A 6,000-nucleotide genomic window follows, 5' to 3' on the forward strand; every position below is an offset into this window, starting at 1 on the left:
GCAGGAGCACGGGCCTGGGGGAAACCAGTGGCAGCAGCAGCCACGGTGTGAGAAAGGAGGGTGATGGCAGGAGTGAGGGACAGCAGGAGCAGGGTGACCGGTATGAGGGACAGGGGAACGAGGGACACCAGGAGCAGAGTGACCAGTACGGGGGACACTGGGAATGAGGGACACCAGGAGCAGGGTGACCGGTACGGGGGACACCGGGAATGAGGGACAGGGGGAAGGAGGGACACCGGGTGCCAAACCAGCCCCTGGGGAGCTGTGGGGCGCTGGATGCCTGGGTGCCCCCCTGGGGAGTTACAGGACACGGGGTCCCGGGGTGCCCCGGGGGGTCTCTGGGGCTGGGGGGGGCCCAGGGGTGACCCCGGGCTGGGGGGACACAGGCACAGCGGGGGTGTGGGGGGTGTGGGACCCTGCGGAGGGGTCCGGGGGGGCTGAGGGCTGGGCTGCCCTGTGGGGGGTCCCGGGCCGAGGGTCCTGGGGGGTGCGGAGTCCTGGTGTTACAAATATTCGAAATTAAATGGAATTCAGTTTAATCACAAAATGATAGGTTTAGTAGGTTAGGTATAATGGGGAAGGGATGCAGTATTCTATTTTTTTTTCTTCTCTTTTACTTGCTATTTGATTTGCCTGTAAACTGCTGTGGGGATTGAGAAATCCTTTAAATCCGTTATCTTATGAACCTAAAGCTACATTAACTACCTAAGCATATCCTTAGAATAGTACAGAACATTACGGTTGTGCAAAACCCAGCGAGAACTGGTACGGAGGTTTGACCAAGAGCCAAGGGACTACTCCACCTGCCAAGGAGGAGAGGTGAAAAGTGCACAGCGAGGAAGACATACAGCCTTCATCCCTGAGACCCCGGCCCACGACCACCAGGAGAAACTGCGCATGCACAACCAGGAGGAGTTAAAGGCCGAGACTACGGAAATGATTTCTCAGAACTCATTATAATAAAGACCGCCTTTTCGGGGAAAAGATATGAATATGTATAGGCGTCCTTGGAATCATGATGAATATGTAACATTTTACTATATAAATACAAGATGAATTATCAAGGGGGGCGTGCACGGCTTTGGAGGGTTACCCCCGTGCCGCCCAGTGCTGCAATAAAGGTGTGCCTGCTTCTTAATGCTACATTGGTGTGAAGAGGTTTTATTCCCGATTTCGGTGACAGTTTTGGTGACCCAGATGGGACATTGCGAGTGAGACTGAAGGAAATCGAGTTCTGATCCAGCTCCAGCCGGCACCGAGGAATTCTTGGAGGAGAAGCATCACCCTCGACTCATGACAGCTCCTTGCAACGTCCCCTGGAGAGGTAAGGCACATCTTTACAAATTTTGGTTTGGTTTTGGATAGCCTGCCCGTAAGGCGCGGCGAAAGCTTCTCAGGGTTGGGGCTCAGTGCGCCCGCTCTGGGTCTAATCAGCTGTTGCTGGATTAGACATCTGGTAGTCTGCCCGTCAGTCATAAGCGAAAGCTATTGCAGGGTTGGACATCTGGGTCTGGTTCTGGTTGCCTAGGCATTTGGAATTTGGGAAACTCGAGTTCTGTTTTTTCTGGTTTTATTGTCAGGTGTGTGAGTGTGTGACTGGTGTGTGAGATGTGCATATACGCACGAAGTGAGTGCGCAATTCGCAGTTCCAACGTCCCGCGAGGGCCTTGGTCGGAGACGGACAAAGCGTTTGATTTGTGTGTTTTTTTTAAAAAAAAAAAAAAAAAACGGTAACATGATATCAGGATTTGCAAAGTTGTTTAAGAGTAAAAGTGCAGGGAATTTAACATTAAGATGAAAAGATACCAAAAACTTCGCCGTTGGAATGTTTGCTATCACACTGGGGAGAAATACACGAGGATTTGCGTAAAAACCAAATGATGAAGTATTGTAATAATTGGTGACTGTTGTATGCTTTGCAACATTGAAATATAACATTATACTACAATTAATGCTGTTTTGCAGGAAGGAAGGAAAGTGGAATGAAGTAGATTTATTCTTTTATCTAAGACAACAGACTGATTGGCAAAAGGAATGTAAATTAATTAACTGGGACAATTTGGTAATGACACTTACCTCAGAAGAAAGAAAAATTAAGATTTTAGTTTGTTTCTTTTTCTTCCCTCTGTAAATGTTGCTGTTTCACCTTGTGTAAGATTTGCTATTCGTTATCATGATTCCAATACCAATGCCTCTCGTGTGCTTTATAGTGACAGTGATTGGCAGTCTGCAGGCTTCTTTGCGGCAATTAAGACAAAGACTGGGGACCTCGTTTTTACATCTAGCTGTCCAAAGATTGAGCCCAGAGGAACTATTTACCCATCTGGAAATACTTTGCAATTCTGTGTTAACACACGACTTCAATATAACAATAACTGGAACACTTGGACCTCTCACGGTCCGAATGGTTCAATCCTTGGACACAATTTTCAGGTGAACCCCCCCATTTTCAGAACACTGTACCTCGATATCACTTTAGATTATATGATAATACCTATGGCGAGGGAACATCGTGCTATAACCATTTATTGTGGGGAATTTATGACCGTGGAGATTGGTGCTGTCATAAGCACAATCTATCAAACCCTAGAATATTTTATTCATTTCTACTGCGAACAAGGGGAAGAGGAGGCTTTAGAAACTTTGAAGTTCCTAAACACCCTAGGAATTAATTAGTGTGCGTATTGCAAAGAGGAGGGGCACTGGAAAAGAGAATGTCCCAAAAACGAACAAGAGACAGATCAGAGAGGCAAGGAGAATAATGACTTTAGATGATTGAGGAGGAGTGGAGAGGAACCCAGCTGAACCTCTGGTTATAATCAAGCTGGGAGATGAAGGAGTTAAATTCCTGGTGGACACTGGAGCAACATATTCTGTTTTAAATGTCTGTAAAGGGAGGTTGGGAAATAAATCTGCTAAAATAATTGGTGCCACAGGGAAAGAAAAAAACAGACCATTCCTACAACCCCTAGGCTTAAAATTCGGAAGTAAAATAATTACACACGAATTCTTGTATATACCAGATTATCCGATACTTTTACTAGGACAAGATTTGTTATCTAAATTAAATATACAAATAATTTTTGAGGATGGTAAAATCTTTCTGAAAACTCCAGAATCAAAGACAGGAGAAATACTGATGATACAAGAAAGAGTAAAGGAATCAGAAATACCCCAGGAAATAGATGAAGCTGTTATACCAACAGTCTGGGGTACAGACATACCTGGGAAGTCTAAGGTAGCACAGCCTGTAAAGATAGAATTAAAGGATCAAGCAAAACCGATAAGGATTAAACAATATCCAGTTAAACCAGAGGTGAGACAGGGAATTAAAGAAATAATTGACAAACTTTTAAAGTACGAAATTCTAGAAGAATGCGAATCAGAATATAACACTCCAATCTTACCAGTAAAGAAACCTTCAGGTGAATACAGATTAGTTCAGGATTTAAGGGCCATAAATCAACTGGTTAAAGACATACATCCTGTCATGGCAAACCCGTACACACTCTTAACAGCGTTACGAGAAAATCATCGGTGGTTTACAGTGCTTGATTTAAAAGATGCTTTCTTTTGCATACCCTTGGAGAAGGAAAGTCGAAAGCTGTTTGCTTTTGAATGGGAAAATCCACAGACAGGACGGAAGATGCAGCTGACATGGACAAGGTTACCACAAGGATTTAAAAACAGCCCGACGATCTTTGGTAACCAGTTAGCAAAGGAGCTTGAACAGTGGAAACAAAGCGATTCAGAATCAAAACCGGGACATCTACTTCTACAATATGTGGATGACATCCTGATTGCTACAGAAACAAGACCTGCCTGTGTAAAGGTAACAACAGACCTTTTAAACTTTCTTGGACTAAGTGGGTACAAAGTATCTAAAAATAAAGCTCAAATAGCGAGCCAGACTGTAATCTGTTTAGGATTTGAGATCACTCAAGGACAGAGACAATGGGGAACAAACCGTAAAGAGGCAATTTGTGGTATCCCTGAACCTAGAAGCGTGCATAAATTGAGAGCTTTTCTAGGAATGACGGGGTGGTGTCGACTCTGGATAATGAATTACGGTCTGTTAGCTAAACCGTTATATGAAGCTCAGAAAATTATACTGTTTGTGTGGGGCCCAGAACAGTAAAAGGCTTTTCGGGATTTAAAACGGGCCCTGATGACTGCACCAGCACTAGGACTTCCAGATTTGACTAAGGACTTCCCATTGTTCATGCATGAGAGACAACATCTTGCACTTGGAGTGTTAACCCAGAGGATGGGAAGCTGGAGGAGACTGGTAGGATACTTCTCCAAACAACTGGACACTGTAAGTAAAGGATGGCTAAGTTGCCTCCGAGCAGTTGCAGCCACAGTAATGCTAATACAAGAAGCACGTAAATTGACTTTGGGGAGAATGATAATGGTATATGTACCACATATGGTAATCACTGTTCTGGAACAAAAGGGGGGTCACTGGTTATCCCCTAGCAGAATGATGAAGTATCAAGTGATTTTAACCGAACAGGATGATGTGATTCTGAAAACCACTAACCTTGCCAATCCTGCAGTCTTTTTGAGTTCTGTACAAGAAGAAGAACAACGGGAACATGACTGTCTAACCACCATAGAACATGTATACTCCAGTCGGGAGGATTTAAAGGATACACCGTTGGAGGATCCTGACTGGGAGCTGTATACAGATGGCAGCAGCTTCGTGGAGAATGGAATTCGATACACGGGGTAGGCAGTGACAATTGAAAACACTGTTGTAGAGGCAGATTCTTTAGCTAGTACAACCTCAGCTCAAAAGGCAGAATTAATAGCTTTGACAAGAGCACTAGAATTGAACAACAAAAAAAAAACTATATCTGGACTGATTCAATATATGCTTTTGGTGTAGTACATATCCATGGAATTCTGTGGAAAGAAAGAGGATTACTGTCCTCCCAAAGGACAAGCATAAAATACAAAGAAGAAATTTTGAAATTAATACAAGCAGTCCAGAAACCAGCTAATGTAGCAATCATGCACTGTAAAGCCCACCAGACAGGAAACTCAAAAGAAATCATAGGAAACAAATTGGCTGACAAAGTGGCTAAAAGAGTAACAAAGAAAGATGCCTTTCTAATGGCATTAGTTCCTACTAAAATTATTACCTTACCTAGAGAAAAACCTAAATACTCTCAGGAAGATGAAAAGTTAGCAAGTTTATTACATGCAAAGAAAAATGTAGCTGGATGATGGGTGACAACAATGGGTCAAGTGGTAATTCCACCACTTCTGATGAGGGAAATAATACAAACAAAACATAGGGAATGTCATTGGGGAGCGGAAACCCTACTAACTTTCTAAAAAAGGCACATTGTATCAGTAAAAATGTTAGAAATGACAAAGAAAGCGACTGCTAAATGTGAGATTTGTTTAAAGAACAATCCATTAGTGAAAAGGAAATTTCTAATGGGAGTATTAAAATCAGGAATGGAACCAGGAGACTATTGGCAGATAGATTTTTCGGAATTACCTAGACAAAACGGGTATCGGTACATTCTGGTAGGGGTTGATACTTTTTCAGGATGGCCAGAAGCCTTTCCCTGTCGGACAAATCAAGCCAAAGAGGTAATTAAATGGTTGTTACAAGAAATCATTCCAAGATTTGGAGTACCGATTGGAATTTCCTCAGGTAGAGGTCCACATTTTATTGCAGGAGTAGTGCAGAATATCAGTAAGGTGTTGGGAATTACTTGGGATTTACATACACCCTGGAGGCCACAATCTAGTGGGAAAGTAGAAAGAATGAATCAGACAATAAAGAGACAAATCAGTAAAATATGTCAGGAAGCCAATTTGAAGTGGCCTCAGACTCTTCCATTAGCCCTGTTACGGATACGGGTCCAACCAAGAGGTGAAACATCAGTCAGTCCTTATGAACTGTTGTATGGAAAACCTTATGAATCTCCTGAACCAAACGTAGACATGCATTTAAAAGGGAAACAGGATGTGTATAACTAT

This window comes from Nyctibius grandis, chromosome 10 (genome assembly GCF_013368605.1).
Source record: "Nyctibius grandis isolate bNycGra1 chromosome 10, bNycGra1.pri, whole genome shotgun sequence".
Classification (NCBI taxonomy): Eukaryota; Metazoa; Chordata; class Aves; order Nyctibiiformes; family Nyctibiidae; genus Nyctibius; species Nyctibius grandis.